We start from the raw sequence: 26593 nt of genomic DNA, 5'->3' as shown, positions 1-26593 counted from the left end.
TCCTTCATATTACCGCCATTATGTCCCTGTTCCCTCATATTACCGGCATTATGTCCCTGTTCCTTCATATTACAGGCATTATGTCCCTATTCCTTCATATTACAGGCATTATTTCCCTGTTCCTTCATATTACCGGCATTATGTCCCTGTTCCTGCATATTACCGGCATTATGTCCCTGTTCCTTCATGTTACCGGCATTATGTCCCTATTCCTTCATATTACAGGCATTATTTCCCTGTTCCTTCATATTACCGGCATTATGTCCTTATTTCTTCATATTACCGGCATTATGTCCCTGTTCCTTTATATTACCGGCATTATGTCCCTGTTCCCTCATCTTACCAGCATTATGTGCCTTTTCCTTCATATTACCGGCATTATGTCCCTGTTTCTTCATATTACACGCATTATGTCCCTGTTCCTTCATATTACCGGCATTATGTCCCTGTTCCTGCATATTACAGGCATTATGTGCCTGTACCTTCATATTACTGGCATTATGTCCCTGTTCCTTCATATCACCGGCATTATGTCCCTGTTCCCTCATCTTACCAGCATTATGTGCCTGTTCCTTCATATTACCGGCATTATGTCCCTGTTCCTTCATATTACAGGCATTATGTCCTATTCCTTCATATTACCGCCATTATGTGCCTGTTCCTTCATATTACCGGCATTATGTCCCTGTTCCCTCATATTACATGCATTATGTCACTGTTCCTTCATATTACTGGCATTATGTCCCTGTTCCTTCATATTTCCGGTATTATGTCCCTGTTCCTTCATATTACCGGCAGTATGTCCCTGTTCCTTCATAGTACCGGCTTTATGTCCCTGTTCCTTCATATTACCGGCATTATGTCCCTGTTCCTTCATATTACCGGCATTATGTCCCTGTTCCTTCATATTAGGGTCATTATGTCCCTGTTCCTTCATATTACCGGCATTATGTCCCTGTTCCTTCATCTTACCAGCATTATGTGCCTCTTCCTTCATATTACCGGCTTTATGTCCCTGTTCCTTCATATTACCGGCATTATGTCCTATTCCTTCATATTACCGGCAATATGTCCCTGTTCCTTCATATTACCGGCATTATGTCCCTGTTCCTTCATATTACAGGCATTATGTCCCTGTTCCTTCATATTACTGGCATTATGTCCCTGTTCCTTCATATTTCCGGCATTATGTCCCGGTTCCTTCATATTACCGGCAGTATGTCCCTGTTCCTTCATATTACTGGCTTTATGTCCCTGTTCCTTCATATTACCGGCATTATATCCCTGTTCCTTCATATTACATGCATTATTTTCCTGTTCCTTCATATTACAGGCATTATGTCCCTGTTCCTTCATATTACAGGCATTATGTCCCTGTTCCTTCATATTACCGGCATTATGTCCTTATTCCTTCATATTACCGGCATTATGTCCCTGTTCCTTCATATTACCGGCATTATGTCCCTGTTCCCTCATATTACCGGCATTGTGTCCCTGTTCCTTCATATTACAGGCATTATGTCCCTATTCCTTCATATTACAGGCATTATTTCCCTGTTCCTTCATATTACCGGCATTATATCCCTGTTCCTGCATATTACCGGCATTATGTCCCTGTTCCTTCATGTTACCGGCATTATGTCCCTATTCCTTCATATTACAGGCATTATTTCCCTTTTCTTTCATATTACCAGCATTATGTCCCTGTTCCTTCATATCACCGGCATTATGTCCCTGTTCCCTCATCTTACCAGCATTATGTGCCTGTTCCTTCATATTACCGGCATTATGTCCCTGTTCCTTCATATTACAGGCAATTTGTCCTATTCCTTCATATTACCGGCATTATGTCCCTGATCCTTCATATTACCGGCATTATGTCCCTGTTCCCTCATATTACATGCATTATGTCCCTGTTCCTTCATATTACTGGCATTATGTCCCTGTTCCTTCATATTTCCGGCATTATGTCCCTGTTCCTTCATATTACCGGCAGTATGTCCCTGTTCCTTCATATTACCGGCTTTATGTCCCTGTACCTTGATATTACCGGCATTATATCCCTGTTCCTTCATATTACATGCATTATTTTCCTGGTCCTTCATATTACTGGCATTATGTCCCTGTTCCTTCATATTTCCGGCATTATGTCCCTGTTCCTTCATATTACCGGCATTATGTCCCTGTTCCTTCATATTACAGGCATTATGTCCCTGTTCCTTCATATTACCGGCATTATGTCCCTATTCCTTCATATTACCGGCATTATGTCCCTGTTCCTTCATATTACCGGCATTATGTCCCTGTTCCCTCATATTACCGGCATTATGTCCCTGTTCCTTCATATTACAGGCATTATGTCCCTATTCCTTCATATTACAGGCATTATTTCCCTGTTCCTTCATATTTCCGGCATTATGTCCCTGTTCCTTCATATTACCGGCATTATGTCCCTGTTCCTTCATGTTACCGGCATTATGTCCCTATTCCTTCATATTACAGGCATTATTTCCCTGTTCCTTCATATTACCGGCATTATGTCCTTATTTCTTCATATTACCAGCATTATGTCCCTGTTCCTTCATATTACCGGCATTATGTCCCTGTTCCCTCATCTTACCAGCATTATGTGCCTGTTCCTTCATATTACCGGCATTATGTCCCTGTTTCTTCATATTACCGGCATTATATCCCTGTTCCTTCATATTACATGCATTATTTTCCTGTTCCTTCATATTTCCGGCATTATGTCCCTGTTCCTTCATATTACAGGCATTATGTCCCTGTTCCTTCATATTACAGGCATTATGTCCCTGTTCCTTCATATTACAGGCATTATGTCCCTGTTCCTTCATATTACCGGCATTATGTCCTTATTCCTTCATATTACCGGCATTATGTACCTGTTCCTTCATATTACCGGCATTATGTCCCTGTTCCCTCATATTACCGGCATTATGTCCCTGTTCCTTCATATTACAGGCATTATGTCCCTATTCCTTCATATTACAGGCATTATGTCCCTGTTCCTTCATATTACAGGCATTATGTCCCTGTTCCTTCATATTACCGGCATTATGTCCTTATTCCTTCATATTACCGGCATTATGTCCCTGTTCCTTCATATTACCGGCATTATGTCCCTGTTCCCTCATATTACCGGCATTATGTCCCTGTTCCTTCATATTACAGGCATTATGTCCCTATTCCTTCATATTACAGGCATTATTTCCCTGTTCCTTCATATTACCGGCATTGTATCCCTGTTCCTGCATATTACCGCCATTATGTCCCTGTTCCTTCATGTTACTGGCATTATGTCCCTATTCCTTCATATTACAGGCATTATTTCCCTGTTCCTTCATATTACCGGCATTATGTCCTTATTTCTTCATATTACCGGCATTATGTCCCTGTTCCTTCATATTACCGGCATTATGTCCCTGTTCCTTCATATTACCGGCATTATGTCCCTGTTCCCTCATATTACATGCATTATGTCCCTGTTCCTTCATGTTACTGGCATTATGTCCCTGTTCCTTCATATTTCCGGCATTATGTCCCTGTTTCTTCATATTACCGGCAGTATGTCCCTGTTCCTTCATATTACCGGCTTTATGTCCCTGTTCCTTCATATTACCGGCATTATATCCCTGTTCCTTCATATTACATGCATTATTTTCCTGTTCCTTCATATTACTGGCATTATGTCCCTGTTCCTTCATATTTCCGGCATTATGTCCCTGTTCCTTCATATTACCGGCATTGTGTCCCTGTTCCTTCATATTACCGGCATTATGTCCCTGTTCCTTCATATTACAGGCATTATGTCCCTGTTCCTTCATATTACCGGCATTATGTCCCTGTTCCTTCATATTACCGGCATTATGTCCCTGTTCCTTCATATTACCGCCATTATGTCCCTGTTCCCTCATATTACCGGCATTATGTCCCTGTTCCTTCATATTACAGGGATTATGTCCCTATTCCTTCATATTACAGGCATTATTTCCTTGTTCCTTCATATTACCGGCATTATATCCCTGTTCCTGCATATTACCGGCATTATGTCCCTGTTCCTTCATGTTACCGGCATTATGTCCCTATTCCTTCATAGTACAGGCATTATTTCCCTGTTCCTTCATATTACCGGCATTATGTCCTTATTTCTTCATATTACCGGCATTATGTCCCTGTTCCTTCATATTACCGGCATTATGTCCCTGTTCCCTCATCTTACCAGCATTATGTGCCTTTTCCTTCATATTACCGGCATTATGTCCCTGTTTCTTCATATTACAGGCATTATGTCCCTGTTCCTTCATATTACCGGCATTATGTCCCTGTTCCTTCATATTACCGGCATTATGTGCCTGTTCCTTCATATTACCGGCATTATGTCCCTGTTCCTTCATATTACAGGCATTATGTCCCTGTTCCTTCATATTACAGGCATTATGTCCCTGTTCCTTCATATCACCGGCAATATGTCCCTGTTCCTTCATCTTACCGGCATTATGTGCCTGTTCCTTCATATTACCGGCATTATGTCCCTGTTCCTTCATATTACAGGCATTATGTCCTATTCCTTCATATTACCGGCATTATGTCCCTGTTCCTTCATATTACCGGCATTATGTCCCTGTTCCCTCATATTACATGCATTATGTCCCTGTTCCTTCATATTACTGGCATTATGTCCCTGTTCCTTCATATTACCGGCATTATGTCCCTGTTCCTTTATATTACCTGCATTATGTCCCTGTTCCCTCATCTTACCAGCATTATGTGCCTGTTCCTTCATATTACCGGCATTATGTCCCTGTTTCTTCATATTACAGGCATTATGTCCCTTTTCCTTCTTATTACCGGCTTTATTTCCCTGTTCCTTCCTATTACCGGCATTATGTCCCTGTTCCTTTATATTACCTGCATTATGTCCCTGTTCCTTCATATTACCGGCATTATGTCCCTGTTCCTTTATATTACCTGCATTATGTCCCTGTTCCCTCATCTTACCAGCATTATGTGCCTGTTCCTTCATATTACCGGCATTATGTCCCTGTTTCTTCATATTACAGGCATTATGTCCCTTTTCCTTCTTATTACCGGCTTTATTTCCCTGTTCCTTCATATTACCTGCATTATGTCCCCGTTCCTTCATATTACCGGCATTATGTCCCTGTTCCTTTATATGACCGGCATTATTTTCCTGTTCCTTCATATTACCGGCATTATGTCCCTGTTCCTTCATATTACCGTCATTATGTCCCTGTTCCTTCATATTACCGGCATTATGTCCCTGTTCCTTCATATTACCGGCATTATGTCCCTGTTCCTTCATCTTACCAGCATTATGTGCCTCTTCCTTCATATTACCGGCATTATGTCCCTGTTCCTTGATATTACCGGCATTATGTCCTATTCCTTCATATTACCGGCATTATGTCCCTGTTCCTTCATATTACCGGCATTATGTCCCTGTTCCTTCATATTACAGGCATTATGTCCCTGTTTCTTCATATTACTGGCATTATGTCCCTGTTCCTTCATATTTCCGGCATTATGTCCCTGTTCCTTCATATTACAGGCATTATGTCCCTGTTCCTTGATATTACCGGCATTATGTCCTATTCCTTCATATTACCGGCATTATGTCCCTGTTCCTTCATATTACCGGCATTATGTCCCTGTTCCTTCATATTACAGGCATTATGTCCCTGTTCCTTCATATTACTGGCATTATGTCCCTGTCCCTTCATATTTCCGGCATTATGTCCCTGTTCCTTCATATTACCGGCAGTATGTCCCTGTTCCTTCATATTACCGGCTTTATGTCCCTGTTCCTTCATATTACCGGCATTATGTCCCTGTTCCTTCATCTTACCAGCATTATGTGCCTCTTCCTTCATATTACCGGCTTTATGTCCCTGTTCCTTCATATTACCGGCTTTATGTCCCTGTTCCTTCATATTACCGGCATTATGTCCCTGTTCCTTCATATTACAGGCATTATGTCCCTGTTCCTTCATATTACCGGCATTATGTCCTTATTCCTTCATATTACCGGCATTATGTCCCTGTTCCTTCATATTACCGCCATTATGTCCCTGTTCCCTCATATTACCGGCATTATGTCCCTGTTCCTTCATATTACAGGCATTATGTCCCTATTCCTTCATATTACAGGCATTATTTCCCTGTTCCTTCATATTACCGGCATTATGTCCCTGTTCCTGCATATTACCGGCATTATGTCCCTGTTCCTTCATGTTACCGGCATTATGTCCCTATTCCTTCATATTACAGGCATTATTTCCCTGTTCCTTCATATTACCGGCATTATGTCCTTATTTCTTCATATTACCGGCATTATGTCCCTGTTCCTTTATATTACCGGCATTATGTCCCTGTTCCCTCATCTTACCAGCATTATGTGCCTTTTCCTTCATATTACCGGCATTATGTCCCTGTTTCTTCATATTACACGCATTATGTCCCTGTTCCTTCATATTACCGGCATTATGTCCCTGTTCCTGCATATTACAGGCATTATGTGCCTGTACCTTCATATTACTGGCATTATGTCCCTGTTCCTTCATATCACCGGCATTATGTCCCTGTTCCCTCATCTTACCAGCATTATGTGCCTGTTCCTTCATATTACCGGCATTATGTCCCTGTTCCTTCATATTACAGGCATTATGTCCTATTCCTTCATATTACCGCCATTATGTGCCTGTTCCTTCATATTACCGGCATTATGTCCCTGTTCCCTCATATTACATGCATTATGTCACTGTTCCTTCATATTACTGGCATTATGTCCCTGTTCCTTCATATTTCCGGTATTATGTCCCTGTTCCTTCATATTACCGGCAGTATGTCCCTGTTCCTTCATAGTACCGGCTTTATGTCCCTGTTCCTTCATATTACCGGCATTATGTCCCTGTTCCTTCATATTACCGGCATTATGTCCCTGTTCCTTCATATTAGGGTCATTATGTCCCTGTTCCTTCATATTACCGGCATTATGTCCCTGTTCCTTCATCTTACCAGCATTATGTGCCTCTTCCTTCATATTACCGGCTTTATGTCCCTGTTCCTTCATATTACCGGCATTATGTCCTATTCCTTCATATTACCGGCAATATGTCCCTGTTCCTTCATATTACCGGCATTATGTCCCTGTTCCTTCATATTACAGGCATTATGTCCCTGTTCCTTCATATTACTGGCATTATGTCCCTGTTCCTTCATATTTCCGGCATTATGTCCCGGTTCCTTCATATTACCGGCAGTATGTCCCTGTTCCTTCATATTACTGGCTTTATGTCCCTGTTCCTTCATATTACCGGCATTATATCCCTGTTCCTTCATATTACATGCATTATTTTCCTGTTCCTTCATATTACAGGCATTATGTCCCTGTTCCTTCATATTACAGGCATTATGTCCCTGTTCCTTCATATTACCGGCATTATGTCCTTATTCCTTCATATTACCGGCATTATGTCCCTGTTCCTTCATATTACCGGCATTATGTCCCTGTTCCCTCATATTACCGGCATTGTGTCCCTGTTCCTTCATATTACAGGCATTATGTCCCTATTCCTTCATATTACAGGCATTATTTCCCTGTTCCTTCATATTACCGGCATTATATCCCTGTTCCTGCATATTACCGGCATTATGTCCCTGTTCCTTCATGTTACCGGCATTATGTCCCTATTCCTTCATATTACAGGCATTATTTCCCTTTTCTTTCATATTACCAGCATTATGTCCCTGTTCCTTCATATCACCGGCATTATGTCCCTGTTCCCTCATCTTACCAGCATTATGTGCCTGTTCCTTCATATTACCGGCATTATGTCCCTGTTCCTTCATATTACAGGCAATTTGTCCTATTCCTTCATATTACCGGCATTATGTCCCTGATCCTTCATATTACCGGCATTATGTCCCTGTTCCCTCATATTACATGCATTATGTCCCTGTTCCTTCATATTACTGGCATTATGTCCCTGTTCCTTCATATTTCCGGCATTATGTCCCTGTTCCTTCATATTACCGGCAGTATGTCCCTGTTCCTTCATATTACCGGCTTTATGTCCCTGTACCTTGATATTACCGGCATTATATCCCTGTTCCTTCATATTACATGCATTATTTTCCTGGTCCTTCATATTACTGGCATTATGTCCCTGTTCCTTCATATTTCCGGCATTATGTCCCTGTTCCTTCATATTACCGGCATTATGTCCCTGTTCCTTCATATTACAGGCATTATGTCCCTGTTCCTTCATATTACCGGCATTATGTCCCTATTCCTTCATATTACCGGCATTATGTCCCTGTTCCTTCATATTACCGGCATTATGTCCCTGTTCCCTCATATTACCGGCATTATGTCCCTGTTCCTTCATATTACAGGCATTATGTCCCTATTCCTTCATATTACAGGCATTATTTCCCTGTTCCTTCATATTTCCGGCATTATGTCCCTGTTCCTTCATATTACCGGCATTATGTCCCTGTTCCTTCATGTTACCGGCATTATGTCCCTATTCCTTCATATTACAGGCATTATTTCCCTGTTCCTTCATATTACCGGCATTATGTCCTTATTTCTTCATATTACCAGCATTATGTCCCTGTTCCTTCATATTACCGGCATTATGTCCCTGTTCCCTCATCTTACCAGCATTATGTGCCTGTTCCTTCATATTACCGGCATTATGTCCCTGTTTCTTCATATTACAGGCATTATGTCCCTGTTTCTTCATATTACCGGCATTATGTCCCGGTTTCTTCATATTACCGGCATTATGTCCCTGTTCCTGCATATTACAGGCATTATGTCCCTGTTCCTTCATATTACCGGCTTTTTTTCCCTGTTCCCTCATCATACCGGCATTATGTCCCTGTTCCTTCATATTACAGGCATTATGTCCCTGTCCCTTCATATTACTGGCATTATGTCCCTGTTCCTTCTTATTACCGGCATTATGTCCTTGTACCTTCATATTACCGGCATTATGTCCCTTTTCCTTCTTATTACCGTCATTATGTCCCTTTTCCTTCATATTACCGGCATTATGTCCTTGTTCCTTCATATTACCGGCATTATGTCCCTGTTCCTTCTTATTACAGGCATTATGTCCCTGTTCCTTCATATGACCGGCATTATTTCCCTGTTCCTTCATATTACAGGCATTATGTCCCTGTTCCTTCATATTACCGGCATTATGTCCCTGTTCCTTCATATTACCGGCATTATGTCCCTGTTCCTTCATATTAGGGTCATTATGTCCCTGTTCCTTCATATTACCGGCATTATGTCCCTGTTCCCTCATCTTACCAGCATTATGTGCCTCTTCCTTCATATTACCGGCTTTATGTCCCTGTTCCTTCATATTACCGGCATTATGTCCCTGTTCCTGCATATTACCGGCATTATGTCCCTGTTCCTTCATATTACATGCATTATTTTCCTGTTCCTTCATATTACTGGCATTATGTCCCTGTTCCTTCATATCTCCGGCATTATGTCCCTGTTCCTTCATATTACCGGCATTATGTCCCTGTTTCTTCATATTACAGGCATTATGTCCCTGTTCCTTCATATTACCGGCATTATGTCGATGTTTCTTCATATTACAGGCATTATGTCCCTGTTCCTTCATATTAACGGCATTATGTCCCTGTTCTTCATATTACAGGCATTATGTCCTATTCCTTCATATTACCGGCATTATGTCCCTGTTCCTTCATATTACCGGCATTATGTCCCTGTTCCCTCATATTACATGCATTATGTCCCTGTTCCTTCATATTAACGGCATTATGTCCCTGTTCTTCATATTACCGGCATTATGTCCCTGTTCCTTCATATTACAGGCATTATGTCCTATTCCTTCATATTACAGGCATTATGTCCCCGTTCCTTCATATTACAGGCATTATGTCCCTGTTCCTTCATATTACCGTCATTATGTCCCTGTTCCTTCATATTACCAGCATTATGTCCCTATTCCTTCATATTACAGGCATTATGTCCCTGTTCCTTCATATTACCGTCATTATGTCCCTGTTCCTTCATATTACCAGCATTATGTCCCTTTTCCCGCATATTACAGGCATTATGTCTCTGTTCCTTCATATTACAGGCATTATGTCCCTGTTCCTTCATATTACAGGCATTATGTCTCTATTCCTTCATATTACCGGCATTATGTCCCTGTTCCTTCATATTACCGGCATTATGTCCCTGTTCCTTCATATTACCGGCATTATGTCCCTGTTCTTTCATATTACCGGCATTATTTCCCTGTCCCTTCATATTACCGGCATTATTTCCCTGTCCCTTCATATTACCGGTATTATGTCCCTGTTCCTTCATATTACCGGCATTACGTCCCTGTTCCTTCATATTACCGGCATTATGTCCCTGTTCCTTCATATTACCGCCATTATGTCCCTGTTCCCTCATATTACCGGCATTACGTCCCTGTTCCCTCATATTACCGGCATTATGTCCTTATTTCTTCATATTACCGGCATTATGTCCCAGTTCCTTCATATTACCGGCATTACGTCCCTGTTCCTTCATATTACCGGCATTATGTCCCTGTTCCTTCATATTACCGGCATTATGTCCCTGTTCCTTCATATTACAGGCATTATTTCCCTGTTTCTTCATATTACCGCCATTATGTCCCTGTTCCTTCATATTACCGGCATTATATCCCTGTTCCTTCATATTACCGGCATTATGTCCCTGTTCCTTCATATTACCGGCATTATGTCCCTGTTCCTTCATATTACCGGCATTATATCCCTGTTCCTGCATATTACCGGCATTATGTCCCTGCTCCTTCATATTACCGGTATTATTTCCCTGTTCCTTCATATTACCGGCATTATGTCCCTGTTCCTTCATATTACCGGCATTATTTCCCTGTTCCTTCATATTACAGGAATTATGTCCCTGTTCCTTCATATTACCGGCATTATGTCCCTGTTCCTTCATATTACCGGCATTATGTCCCTGTTCCTTCATATTACCTGCATTATGTCCCTGTTCCTTCATATTAGGGTCATTATGTCCCTGTTCCTTCATATTACCGGCATTATGTCCCTGTTCCTTCATATTACCGGCATTATGTCCCTATTCCTTCATATTACTGGCATTATGTCCCTGTTCCTTCATATTAGGGTCATTATGTCCCTGTTCCTTCATATTACCGGCATTATGTCCCTGTTCCCTCATCTTACCAGCATTATGTGCCTCTTCCTTCATATTACTGGCATTATGTCCCTGTTCCTTCATATTATCGGCATTATGTCCCTGTTCCCTCATATTACCGGCATTATTTCCCTGTTCCTTCATATTACCGGCATTACGTCCCTGTTCCTTCATATTACCAGCATTATGTGCCTGTTCCTGCATATTACCGGCATTATGTCCCTGTTCCTTCATATTACCGGCATTATGTCCCTGTTCCTTCATATTACTGGCATTATGTCCCTGTGCCTTCATATTACTGGCATTACGTCCCTGTTCCTTCATATTACCGGCATTATGTCCCTGTTCCTTCATATTACAGGCATTATGTCCTATTCCTTCATATTACCGGCATTATGTCCCTGTTCCTTCATATTACCGGCATTATGTCCCTGTTCCTTCATATTACAGGCATTATGTCCTATTCCTTCATATTACCGGCATTATGTCCCTGTTCCTTCATATTACCGGCATTATGTCCCTGTTCCCTCATATTACATGCATTATGTCCCTGTTCCTTCATATTACTGGCATTATGTCCCTGTTCCTTCATATTTCCGGCATTATGTCCCTGTTCCTTCATATTACTGGCATTATGTCCCTGTTCCTTCATATTATCGGCATTATGTCCTTATTCCTTCATATTACCTGCATTATGTCCCTGTTCCTTCATATTACCGGCATTATGTCCCTCTTCCATCATATTACCGGCATTATGTCCCTGTTCCTTCATATTACCGGCATTATTTCCCAGTTCCTTCATATTACCGGTATTATGTCCCTGTTCCTTCATAGTACCGGCTTTATGTCCCTGTTCCTTCATATTACCGGCATTACGTCCCTGTTCCTTCATATTACCGGCATTATGTCCCTGTTCCTTCATATTACCGGCATTATGTCCCTGTTCCCTCATATTACCGGCATTACGTCCCTGTTCCCTCATATTACCGGCATTATGTCCTTATTTCTTCATATTACCGGCATTATGTCCCTGTTCCTTCATATTACAGGCATTATGTCCCTGTTCCTTCATATTACCGGCACTATGTCCCTGTTCCTTCATATTACCGACATTATTTCCCAGTTCCTTCATATTACCGGCATTACGTCCCTGTTCCTTCATATTACCGGCATTACGTCCCTGTTCCTTCATATTACCGGCATTATGTCCCTGTTCCTTCATATTACAGGCATTATTTCCCTGTTTCTTCATATTACCGCCATTATGTCCCTGTTCCTTCATATTACAGGCATTATGTCCCTGTTCCTTCATATTACAGGCATTATGTCCCTGTTCCTTCATATTACCGGCATTATGTCCCTGTTCCCTCATCTTACCAGCATTATGTGCCTGTTCCTTCATATTACAGGCATTATGTGCCTGTTCCTTCATATTACCGGCATTATGTCCCTGTTCCTTCATATTACCCGCATTATGTCCCTGTTCCTTCATATTACCGGCATTATGTCCCTGTTCCTTCATATTACCGGCATTATGTCCCTGTTCCTTCATATTACCGGCATTATGTCCTTATTCCTTCATATTACCGGCATTATGTCCCTGTTCCTTAAAATTACCGGCATTATGTCCCTGTTTATTCATATTACAGGCATTATGTCCCTATTCCTTCATATTAACGGCATTATTTCCCTGTTCCTTCATATTACATGCATTATTTCCCTGTTCCTGCATATTACCGGCATTATGTCCCTGTTCCTTCATATTACCGGCATTATGTCCCTGTTCCTTCATATTACCGGCATTATGTGCCTGTTCCTGCATATTACCGACATTATGTCCCTGTTCCTTCATCTTACCGCCATTATGTCCCTGTTCCTTCATATTACTGGCATTATGTCCCTGTTCCTTCGTATTACCGGCATTATGTCCCTGTTCCTTCATATTACAGGCATTATGTCCTATTCCTTCATATTACCGGCATTATGTCCCTGTTCCTTCATATTACCGGCATTATGTCCCTGTTCCCTCATATTACATGCATTATGTCCCTGTTCCTTCATATTACAGGCATTATGTCCCAGTTCCTTCATATTACATGCATTATGTCCCTGTTCCTTCATATTACCGGAATTATGTCCCTGTTTCTTCATATTATAGGCATTATGTCCCTATTTCTTCATATTACCGGCATTATGTCCCTGTTCCTTCATATTACCGCCATTTTGTCCCTATTCACTCATCTTACTGGCATTATGTCCTTGTACCTTCATATTACCGGCATTATGTCCCTGTTCCTTCTTATTACCGGCATTATGTCATTGTTCCCTCATCTTACCTGCATGTTTTCCCTTTTCACTCATATTACTGGCATTATGTCCCTGTTCCTTCATATTACCGGCATTATGTCCTTGTTCCTTCATCTTACAGGTATTATGTCCTTGTTCCTTCATATTACTGCCATTATGTCCCTGTTCCTTCCTATTACCGGCATTATGTTCCTGTTACTTCCTATTACCGGCATTATGTCCCTGCTCCCTCCTATTACCGCATTATGTCCCTATTCTATTACAGCGTGTAGAAGAAACCAGAGACTGCTCCTCCAATAACCAGGCAATTACAATAGCGACTAAACACACTAGAGTTTGCGGCTACAATAACCTTGCACCAAAAAAAAGAAACAACAAAGTTTGCTCCACCTGTATTACAGTAATCCGGAACAGACTAGCAACTATAGTCTGCTCCACCTGTATTACAATAACCCAGAACAGACTAGCAACTATAGTCTGCTCCACCTGTATTACAATAACCCAGAACAGACTAGCAACTATAGTCTACTTCACCTGTAATATAATAACCCGGCACAGACAACAAACTATAGTCTGCTCCACCTGTATTACAATAACACGGAACAGACGAGCAACTATAGTTTGCTTCACCTGTAATACAATAACCCGGCACAGAATAGACACCAGAGTCTACTTCACCTGTATTCATAAAACCCAGCACATACGTATTGATGTAATTCAGATGGAACAGATTCTAGTGTACTGTAACAGGAAAGACATTAGAGTACGCTCCACCTGTATTACAGGAACCCAAGTCCCAGCACATACAGTACGCTAGAATCTGCTCCACCTGTATTACAATAACCCAAGTCCCGGCACATACAGTACGCTAGAATCTGCTCCACCTGTATTACAAGAACCCAGCACAGGAAAGACACCAGCGACTGCTCCTTTCGTAATAGAATGACCAGGCACAGACAAGACACTATAGTCTGCTCCACCTGTATTCAAATTACCCAGCTCTGACAAGACACCAGAATGCTCCTCTTTTACTACAATGAGCCGGAATAGACTAGAACTAGAGCAGGGGTCTCAAGCACTCGGTCCGCGGGACACAGACCCGCTAATACAGGCTCTGCTACGGGACTCGGTGGAAATCCCTGACATCGCTGCCCATATATGGACAGTGTTGTCAGGGTCTTCCCCAGAGCGGAGTCCCGAGCAGAGCGCTAGTACAGGCTTTGCTCCGGGACACGGTGGAATTCCCTGACATCGCTGTCCATATATGGACCGAGTCCCGGAGCAGAGCCGATACTAGCGCTCTGCTCGGGACTCCGCTCTGGGGAAGACCGTGACAACACTGTTCATATATGGACAGCGATGTCAGGGATTCTACAGTGTTGTCAGGGTCTTCCCCAGAGCGGAGTCCCGGGTAAAGCGCTAGTATAGGCTCTACGCCAGGACTCTGTGGAATCCCCTGACATCGTTGTCCATATATAGACACGCAATGTCTAGGGCTTTCCTAGAGCCGGAGTCCCAGGCAGAGCGCTAGTATAGGCTCTGCTCCGGGATTCTGTGACATCACTGTCCATATATGGCACTGTGGCAGCATCTACAGAGGGCACTGTGGCAGCATCTACAGAGGGCACTGTGGCAGCATCTACAGAGGGCACTGTGGCAGCATCTACAGAGGACACTGTGGCAGCAGCTACAGAGGGCACTGTGGCAGTATCTATAGGTGGGTGTGTGGCAGCATCTTTAGAGGGCACTGTGGCAGCATCTGCAGAGGGCACTGTGGCAGTATCTACAGAGGACACTGTGGCATTATCTATGGGTGTGTGGCATTATCTACAGAGGGAACTGTGGCAGAATTTACAGAGAGCTCTGTGGCAGTATCTTCAGAGGGCACTGTGGCAGCATCTACAGAGGGCTCTGTGGCAGCATCTACAGAGGGCACTGTGGCAGCATCTACAGAGGGCACTGTGGCAGTATCTACAGAGGGCACTGTGGCAGCATCTTCAGAGGGCTCTGTGGCAGCATCTTCAGAGGGCTCTGTGGCAGCATCTTCAGAGGGCACTGTGGCAGCATATAGCACTGTGGCAGTATCTATAGGTGGGTGTGTGGCAGCATCTTTAGAGGGCACTGTGGCAGCATCTACAGAGGATACTGTGGCATTATCTAGGGGTGTGTGGCAATATCCTCAGAGGGCTCTGTGGCAGCATCTACAGAGGGCACTGTGGCATTATCTAGGGGTGTGTGGCAGTATCTACAGAGGGCTCTGTGGCAGCATCTACAGAGGGCTCTGTGGCAGTATCTACAGAGGGCTCTGTGGCACTATCTACAGAGGGCTCTGTGGCAGTATCCTCAGAGGGCTCTGTGGCAGTATCTACAGAGGGATCTGTGGCAGCATCTACAGAGGGCACTGTGGCAGCATCTAAAGAGGGCACTGTGGCAGCATCTACAGAGGGCACTGTGGCAGCATCTACAGAGGGCTCTGTGGCAGTATCTTCAGAGGGCTCTGTGGCAGCATCTTTAGAGGGCTCTGGGGCAGTATCTTTAGAGGGCTCTGTGGCAGTATCTTTAGAGGGCTCTGTGGCAGTATCTTCAGAGGGCTCTGTGGCAGCATCTTTAGAGGGCTCTGGGGCAGTATCTTTAGAGGGCTCTGTGGCAGTATCTTTAGAGGGCACTGTGGCAGCATCTACAGAGGGCACTGTGGCAGTATCTTCAGAGGGCTCTGTGGCAGCATCTTCAGAGGGCACTGTGGCAGCATATACAGAGGACACTGTGGCAGCAGCTACAGAGGGCACTGTGGCAGTATCTATAGGTGGGTGTGTGGCAGCATCTTTAGAGGGCACTGTGGCAGCATCTTTAGAGGGCTCTGTGGCAGTATCCTCAGAGGGCTCTGTGGCAGTATCTACAGAGGGCTCTGTGGCAGCATCTACAGAGGGCACTGTGGCAGCATCTACAGAGGGCACTGTGGCAGCATCTACAGAGGGCACTGTGGCAGCATCTACAGAGGGCACTGTGGCAGCATCTACAGAGGGCTCTGTGGCAGTATCTTCAGAGGGCTCTGTGGCAGCATCTTTAGAGGGCTCTGGGGCAGTATCTTTAGAGGGCTCTGTGGCAGTATCTTTAGAGGGCACTGTGGCAGTATCTTCAGAGGGCACTGTGGCAGCATCTACAGAGCGCTCTGTGGCAGCATCTTTAGAGGGCTCTGTGGCAGTATCTTCAGAGGGCTCTGTGGCAGCATCTTTAGAGGGCTCTGTGGCACTATCTACAGAGGGCACTGTGGCAGTATCTACAGAGGGCTCTGTGGCACCATCTTAATAGGGGCTGCCCAATCATGACATTTGTGTGTCTGCCAAACGCTAAGGGTATGTTCACACGGCCTATTTACGGACGTAAATTGGGCGTATTTGCCCCGAATTACGCCCGAAAATAGCGCCTCAATAGCGCTGACAAACATCTGCCCATTGAAAGCAATGGGCAGACGTTTGTCTGTTCACACGAGGCGTATATTTACGCGCCGCTGTCAAATGACGGCGCGTAAATAGACGCCCGCGTCAAAGAAGTGACCTGTCACTTCTTTGGCCGTAATTAGAGCCGTTATTCATTGACTCCAATGAATAGCAGCGCTAATTACGGCCGTAATCGACGCGGCGTTCAAGCGCCTGCACATGCCGGTACGGCTGAAATTACGGGGATGTTTTCAGGCTGAAACATCCCCGTAATTTCAGCCGTTACGGACCCCCGCCGTGTGAACATACCCTTAGCGACACTTAATTGCTGAAATGCAGCCCGTCAACTTCTATTTATTCCTATATGTGGCCCACTTCCCCGGCCGAGTTTGAGACCCCTGAACTGGAGGCTGTTCCACTTGTATTACAATTACTAGACGAGACACGAGAGTCTGCTGCTACTCTTCTACAATAAACCAGCACAGATGAGACACCACAGTCTGCTAATCATGTGTAACAATAACAAGACATACAAAACACCATAGTCTGCTCCGCCTGTACTACAATAACTTGACAGAGAACACACTGCAGTCTGCTTCACCTGTATTACAATTACACGACAAACACTCAAGACACCAGAGTCTGCTCCGCCTGTACTACAATAACTTGACAGAGAACACACTGCAGCCTGCTTCACCTGTATTACAATTACACAACAAACACTCAAGACACCATAGTCTGCTCCGCCTGTACTGCAATAACTTGACAGAGAACACACTGCAGTCTGCTTCACCTGTATTACAATTACACGACACACACTCAAGACACCAGAGTCTGCTCCGCCTGTACTGCAATAACTTGACAGAGAACACACTGCAGTCTGCTTCACCTGTATTACAATTACACAACACACACTCAAGACACCAGAGTCTGCTCCGCCTGTACTGCAATAACTTGACAGAGAACACACTGCAGTCTGCTTCACCTGTATTACAATTACACGACACACACTCAAGACACCAGAGTCTGCTCCGCCTGTACTGCAATAACTTGACAGAGAACACACTGCAGTCTGCTTCACCTGTATTACAATTACACGACAAACACTCAAGACACCATAGTCTGCTCCGCCTGTACTGCAATGACTTGACAGAGAACACACTGCAGTCTGCTTCACCTGTATTACAATTACACGACACACACCAGAGTCTCCTTCACCTGGATTACAGGGTAACTGAATGGTCAAATAAATTCTGACAGGTGATAGTGCCGGCAGTGCTCCGACCCCCAAACTTCTGAAACCCCGCCCGATCGCTAAGCCAATCAGCGGGAGGGATTGGTAATGTGAATTTACTGAAAGAAACGCCCATGTAAAAATACGCCCGCGTCACACAAGTGCAGGACGCTTCTTGGGACGTTTTTGGAGTCGTTATTCATCGACTCCAATGAAGAACAGCTCCAATTACGTCTGTAAAAGACGCCGCGAAAAACGCGAGTAATTGCAATTACGTCTGAAATTCAGGAGCTGTTTTCGCCTGAAAACCGCTCCGTAATTTCAGAGGTATTTTGCGTTTGCGTGTGAACATATCCTTCTTGTTACACATGATTAGCAGACTGTGGGGTCTCGTCTGTGCTGGTTTGTTGTAGAAGAGTAGCAGCAGACTCATTGGCGTAACTACAGCAGCTGCTACGGGGCCCGCGGCTTGTGGGGGCCCGTGCCGCCAGCTGACACGCTCCCCCATATGCTCCCCCATAGCAGCCGTTATGGCTAGTACAGCGGTAGTGCTGCTATTATGTGACCCACGCCTCCGAGTCTCTAACAAGTATGGGCAGGACGACACAGGCCCTCTCATGCCCGTAGATGTCGCTACCACCGGAGGGGGCCCCGGTGCTAGCGACAGCCAAATACATGCATTAGCGCTGAATGGCCGGGCATGTTTCGTGCCTGACCATTCAGCGCCTTACAATTACGCTGATTGGCTAGCGGTGCGATGACATCATCGCGCCGCTTCCGTGCTTGAAAGGTGCTGGTTGACGGGGCAAGTCATTCTGCCCCGCCAATCAGCGTCATTGAGCGACGTGTCGTTCAACTCCTGCAGACCCGCTCAGAAGAGAGCATTGTCAGCATTGTCAGCGGACAGGGTGGGAACGGGGTCATGTGAGTATGTAAAGTTTTTTTCTCATAAAACTGTGAGTAGCATTTTCTATAGTGGGGGCTCTATCTACAGGGGGCTCGTCTATATGTGGGCCACTATATATAGGGGGGGATGTGGGCACTATCTACAGGGGTGGTCTATATGTGGGGATGTGGGGCACTATATACAGGGGAGGATCTATATGTGGGGATGTGGGGCACAATCTACAGGGGGGTCTATATGTGGGGATGTGGGCCACTATATACAGGGGGGTCTATATGTGGGCCACTATATACAGGGCGGTCTATATTTGGGCCACTATATACTGGGGTGGTCTATATGAGGGCCACTACATACAGGGGGTCTATATTTGGGCCATTGTCTACAGGGGGTCTATATATGGAGATGTGGGCCACTATATACAGGGGGGTCTATATTTGGGCCACTGTCTACAGGGGGGTCTATATGTGGGGATGTGGGGCACTATTTACAGGGGGTCTATATGCGGGGAACTATATACAGGGGCAGCTATATGTGAGACTATACAGGGCTGGGCTATATGTAGAGCACTATCTATAGGGGAGCTATTTTTTTAGGGCACTTTCTATAGGGGTGGGCTATATGTGGGACACTATATACAGGGGTGGGTTACCTGTGGGGCACTAGCTACAGGGTGGCTATATGTAGGGCACTGTCTACAGGGGTGGGCTATATTTGGTACACTATATACAGGGGAGCTATATGTGAGACTATCTACAGATGTGGGCTATACATTGGGCACTGTCTATAGGGGAAGCTATATGTATGGTGGCTTAGTGGTTAGCACTATTGCCTTGCAGCTCTGGAGTCCATATGTGGGCACTATCTACAGAGGGCTGTATGTGGGACACTATCTACAGGGGCTTCTATGTAGGTCACTTTCAACAGAGGCTCTATGGGGGTCACTATTTATAGGGGGCTATGGGGGCACTATTTACAGGGGGCACGGTGTGTGTGACAGTGCATGGTACGATTATAATCAGGGACACAGTGTATGGCGCTATTATAGTTAGAGGTGCAGTGTATGGCGCTTTATTATATTTAGAGGTGTTGAGAATTTTAACTTCGTTTATAGGTGCAGAAATGTTTTAGAAGTGAGAAGCTGAAGACATCTGACCGGCAAACTCTGCAGAAATGGGTCATGGCTGGTAGAAATCCATCATAGAGGTCTGGACCAGAGGGAGAAGAAAAGAACTCGAATCTGAGACGTCACCGGTGAGTCACTTAATGTAAATGTTCATTCTGCCTCTAATCAGCACTGTAGTCACTGTATGATCTGCAGCGAGATGATGGGTGGTATGATTTTTTTTGTGTGAAACAGCATCTCCCAGAATATCATCACCATTGTTCGGGCCATGCTGGGAGATGTAGCTTTACACCGTACAAACCTATACGGCAGGGGTTGCACTAAATTGAGCTGTATTTGATCTGGTGTTGTATATATGTACTACTCTTGGTTCTAATGCTGTATGTAAGTACTGAGCTTGGTTCTGGTGCTGTATATACGTATGAGATTTGTTTTGGTGCTGTATATACGTATGAGATTTGTTTTGGTGCTGTATATATGCAATGAGCTTTGTTCTGGTGCTGTATATATGTAATGAGTTTGGTTCTGGTGCTGTATATATGTAATGAGTTTCGTTCTGGTGCTGGATGTTTTTATGTACAGAGGTTGGTTCAGGGGATGAATTTATGTACTGAGCTTTGTTCTAGTGCTGTATTTATGTACTGAGCTTGGTTGTGGTACTGTATGTATGTACTGAGCTTTGTTCTGGTGCTGTATATATTTCAGAGCTTGTGTAAAGGATCTGCCAGACACAGCTTCTGTGTCGACGCCCGTGGGTAATCAGTCTGCACCTGCTCCTATGTCTGTCAGACTGACTCTATCATCCACCACTCAGGATGGCAGGCTTAGGAGTGGGAGAGCCTGGCCAGACGGAGCTAGCTCCCGCCCACTGTCTATTTATACCTGCCTCTCCTGTTCCTCCTTTGCCTGTGATTCTGCTCTGCTTGTTTCCTGGCTCTGCTGCTGCTGCTGCTTCTGCTGCTGCTGCTGCTTGAACTACTTATCCTCTGCTTGTTATTGACCTTGGCTTACTGACCACTCTCCTGCTCAGCGTTTTGTACCTCGTGCACTCCTGGTTTGACTCGACTCGTTCACTACTCTCGTTGCTCACGGTGTCTCTGTGGGCAGTTGCCCCGTTTCCCTAGCTTCTTTGTACCCTTATCTGTTTGTCTGTCGTGCACTTACTGAGCATAGGGACCGTCGCCCAGTTGTACACCGTCGTCTAGGACGGCGGGTAGATTAGGGCTCACCTGTCTGTCTCCCTACCCAGTCATTACAGCTTGGTTCTAGTGCTGTATTTATGTACTGTGCTTGGTTCTGGTGCTGTATATATGTACTGAGTTTGGTTGTGGTGCTGTATATATGTACTGAGAGTTTTTCTGGTGCTGTATATATGTCAGAGCTTGGTTCTAGTGCTCTTTTTATGTACTGAGCTTGGTTCTATTGCTGTATATATGTACTGAGCTTGGTTGTGGTACTGTATATATGTACTGAGCTTGGTTCTGGTGCTGTATATATGTCAGAGCTTTGTTCTAGTGCTGTATGTATGTACTGAGCTTGGTTCTAGTGCTCTTTTTATGTACTGAGCTTGGTTCTGGTGCTGTATATATGTCAGAGCTTGGTTCTAGTGCTCTTTTTATGTACTGAGCTTGGTTGTGGTACTGTATATATGTCAGAGCTTGGTTCTAATGCTGTATGTATGTACTGAGCTTGGTTTGGTGCTGTATATATGTCAGAGCTTGGTTCTAGTGCTCTTTTTATGTACTGAGCTTGGTTGTGGTACTGTATATATGTCAGAGCTTGGTTCTAGTGCTCTTTTTATGTACTGAGCTTGGTTCTATTGCTGTATATATATGTACTGAGCTTGGTTGTGGTACTGTATATATGTCAGAGCTTGGTTCTAGTGCTCTTTTTATGTACTGAGCTTGGTTGTGGTACTGTATATATGTCAGAGCTTGGTTCTAGTGCTGTATGTATGTACTGAGCTTGGTTCTGGTGCTGTATATATGTCAGAGCTTTGTTCTAGTGCTGTATGTATGTACTGAGCTTGGTTCTAGTGCTCTTTTTATGTACTGAGCTTGGTTCTGGTGCTGTATATATGTCAGAGCTTTGTTCTAGTGCTGTATATATGTACTGAGCTTGGTACTGTATATATGTCAGAGCTTGGTTCTGGAGCTGTAATTATATAGGATATATTTATAACAAAATTGCAGGGCAGATGGCATTTTTCTCAATTCATTGTATATTTCATGGGAACCTGTCTGGTAGTTTTAACCCCTTGAACCGTCACCATGCGGTAATACATGATCTGACTGTATTCCCCTGTATGTTTTTTCAGATGCAGCAAAATCCTTAAAATCCACTTTTAAAACGTATGCTAATTACTCATTAGAGGGTCATGGGGCGGTGCCGATATCCTCACGAGTCACATAGTCCTGCCTCCAAACCCACCTTTCCATGTTTGAGTGACATCTCCCTGGCTGATACAATTTTCTCGGATGCGCCATTGCCTTGTGGCACTATACACAAGGGAGAGAGCTGTGTGGCACTATACACAAGGGGGAGCTGTGTGGCACTATACACATAGGGGGGCTGTGTGGCACTATTTACAAGGGGGAGGGATGTGGCACAATCTACAGGGGGCTGAGTGTGGCACAATCTACAGGTGTCTGTGTGTGGCACTATCTACTAAGGGGGGGCTGTGCTGCACTTTCTACTAAGGGGGGCTGTGTGGCACTATATACAAGGGAGGGGGCTGTGTGGCACTATATACAGTGGGGGCTTTATGGCATTCTACAAGGGGGAGGTGGGGGTGCTATCTACAAATGGGGTGACACAGGGGCGTAGCTATAGGCTCATGGGCCCCGATGCAAAAATTCTTACTGGGCCCCCCCCCCCCCCCGCAAACTTCTCATGGCCGACGGTCCGCTTTCAGCTGCATCGCTGGGTCTCCTAAGTGACCCAACAATGCAGCACTATCAGCCGGGGCGTCACTAAGGCTGGGTTCACACACACTATTTACGGACGTAATTCGGGCGTTTTAGCATTGAATTACGGCCGAAAATGCGGCTCAAAAGCGTCGGAAAAGATCTGCCCATTCATTTGAATGGGTCTTACGATGTTCTGTGCTGATGGTCATTTTTTTTTACGCGCCCCTGTCAAAAGGCGGCGCGTAAAAAAGTGCCTGTCACTTCTTCAGACGTAAATGGAGCCGTTTTCCATGGACTCCAAAAAACGCCTGCACATGCCATTACGGCTGAAATTACGGTGCTGTTTTCTCCTGAAAACAGCACAGTAATTTCAGCCATAACAGACGCTGCCGTGTGGACATACCCTCAGGGCTTAAAATGTCAGGGAAATAGCCCCAATACATATGCGTCCGCCCAAAAACATGTGTGTATAGGATACAGCATAGCATATCTATAGCACTACGACCCTATAAACTATGGATAGGATTAGATACAGTGGCTCAGCAGACAGTATCACACAGGATAGGATTAGATACAGTGGCTCAGAAGGCAGTATCACACATGATAGGATTAGATACACAGCTCAGCAGACAGTATCACACATGATAGGATTAGATACAGTGGCTCAGAAGGCAGTATCACACATGATAGGATTAGATACACAGCTCAGCAGACAGTATCACACATGATAGGATTAGATACAGTGGCCCAGCAGACAGTATCACACATGATAGGATTAGATACAGTGGCTCAGCAGACAGTACCACACATGATAGGATTAGATACAGTGGCTAAGCAGACAGTATCACAAATGATAGGATTAGATACAGTGGCTCAGCAGACAGTATCACACATGATAGGATTAGATACAGTGGCTCAGCAGACAGTATCACACATGATCGGATTAGATATAGGGCCCAGCAGACAGTATCATACATGATTGGATTAGATACACAGCTCAGCAGACTGTATCACACATGATAGGATTAGATACAGGGCTCAGCTCGCTGACATTGCGTCTCCAGCGCTGGACCCAGGAAAGGTAAGAATAATAATTTTGCTTCTTTATGTGTTACTGATTATTTTTGTGTGTTTGTGTTTTTTTTACAGGTTCGGTTGTTGGACTTCGGATTCGAGGACTTCAATGACGGCGTTTTTTTTATTCTCAATAAAATGGTTAATGAGGGTTGTGTTTTTTTATTTCAATAAAATATTTTTTCTATGTGCTTGTATCTTTTTAAACTTTATTATCACCGCCTTAGTAATGGCCGCTGACTGATTGACAAACTCCATTACTAAGGCGAGGCTTAATGTTAGCCGGTGCAGAGGCTACACTAACCCCCATTATTAGCCCGGTACCCACCGCCACCAGGAGTACTGGGAAGAGCCGGGTACAAACCAGTACCCGACCATCTGTAGTGACGGGCAGGCACCGGGGTGGCCGCAGGCTGGTAGTATTAGGCTGGGGAAGGCCAAAAACAGTGGCCCTTCCCACCCTGGTAATGCTGCCTGCTGCTGCTGTGTTGTATCTGTCTGGTTATGAAAATTGGGGGGGACCTGACATCGTTCTTTCCAATAATTTTTTCTTTTTTTAAATGACGTGGGGTCCCCCCCATTTTCATAACCAGCCAGATACAATAAAGCAGCAGCAGGCAGCATTACCAGGGTGGTAGGGGCCACTGTTTTTGGCCTTTCCCCTCCTGATAATACCAGCCTGCGGCCACCCCAGTGGCTGACCATCACTACAGATGGTCAGGTACTGGATCGTACCCGGCTCTTCCCAGCACCCCTGGTGGCGGTGGGTACTAGGGTAATAAAGGGGGTTAGTGTTCGCCTCTGCACCGGCTAACACTAAGCCCCGCCTTAGCAATGGATGCTGTCAATCAGCCGGCGGCCATTACTAAAGCGGTAGTAATATAGTTTAAAAAAAAAACACAAAGACATAGAAAAAATATTTTATTGAAATTAAAAAAAAAAACCCACACAGCCCTCATTAACCATTTTATTGATAATATAAAAAGCTGTCATCGAAGTAGTCCTGGAATCCGCCGTAGTCCAACGACCGAACCTGTAAGAAAACACACACAAAATGATTAGTAACACATGTGTTAGGGTATGTGCACACACACTAATTACGTCCGTAATTGACGGACGTATTTCGGCCGCAAGTACCGGACCGAACACACTGCAGGGAGCCGGGCTCCTAGCATCATAGTTATGTACGATGCTAGGAGTCCCTGCCTCGCTGCCGGACAACTGTCCCGTACTGAAGACATGATTACAGTACGGGACAGTAGTTCCACGCAGAGGCAGGGACTCCTAGCGTCGTACATAACTATGATGCTAGGAGCCCGGCTCCCTGCACTGTGTTCGGTCCGGTACTTGCGGCCGAAATACGTCCGTCAATTACGGACGTAATTAGTGTCTGTGAACATACCCTAAGGCTTAGATACAGGGCCCATGTGTGATACTGTCTGTGGGACCCTGTATCTAAGCCTACCACAAGTTAGGCTTAGATACAGGGTCCAGCAGACAGTAATCTTATACAGTATAAGATTACTGTGTGCTGGGGCCCTGTATCTAAACCTACAGTGTGGTAGGCTTAGATACAGGGCCCAGCAGACAGGATCACACATGGGCCATGTATCTAAGCCTACCATGTGATTGGCTTAGATACAGGGCCCAGCAGACAGGATCACACAATCTGTGATCCTGTCTCATGGGCCCCCTAAGCCTGCTACATCGTAGGCTTCGGGGTTGTACAGTCCCTAAACATTGATGGCCTATCCTCAGGATAGGCCATCAATAGCTGATGTGTCGCCTGGGACCCGCAAATCAGCTGTTTTGAAGGGGCCGCAGCACTAGTACGAGAGCTGCTTCCCCTTCACTTCACTACTCGCTCACACTGTGAATCGCCGACACCGATTCACAGTGTGACAGGAATGAAGGGGAGCAGCTCTCGTACGAGTGCTGCGGCCCCTTCAAAACAGCTGATTGGCGGGTCCCGGGAGTCAGACCCCGCCAGTCAGGGATAACCTTACCTTCCTCTTCGGCCGCGGCGGGAGTTCTGTAGTCTCGATGCTGTGCGCGGCGCATAGCGCTGTGACGTCATGCGCTGCGCACAGTGCTTGACGTCAGGACCTCCGCTGCGATCCGGAACCAGGAAGGTAAGTAAAGTATGTTACTATAGTAACAGGGGCCCGCGGCCCGAGTTACTATAGTAACTTTTTATTGATGTGGTGCGGGGGGCCGTGGGCCCCCCTGGCTTCGGGGCCCGGTCGCAATTGCGACCGCTGCGACCCCTATAGCTACGGCAGTGGGGTGACACTGTCTATAGGAGGGGCTATATAGCACTGTCTACAGGGGGGCTGTATGGCACATTCTACAGG

This window comes from Rhinoderma darwinii, unplaced genomic scaffold, assembly GCF_050947455.1.
Source record: "Rhinoderma darwinii isolate aRhiDar2 unplaced genomic scaffold, aRhiDar2.hap1 Scaffold_717, whole genome shotgun sequence".
NCBI classification, from domain to species: domain Eukaryota; kingdom Metazoa; phylum Chordata; class Amphibia; order Anura; family Rhinodermatidae; genus Rhinoderma; species Rhinoderma darwinii.
Note: the sequence above shows the minus strand (reverse complement) of the source record.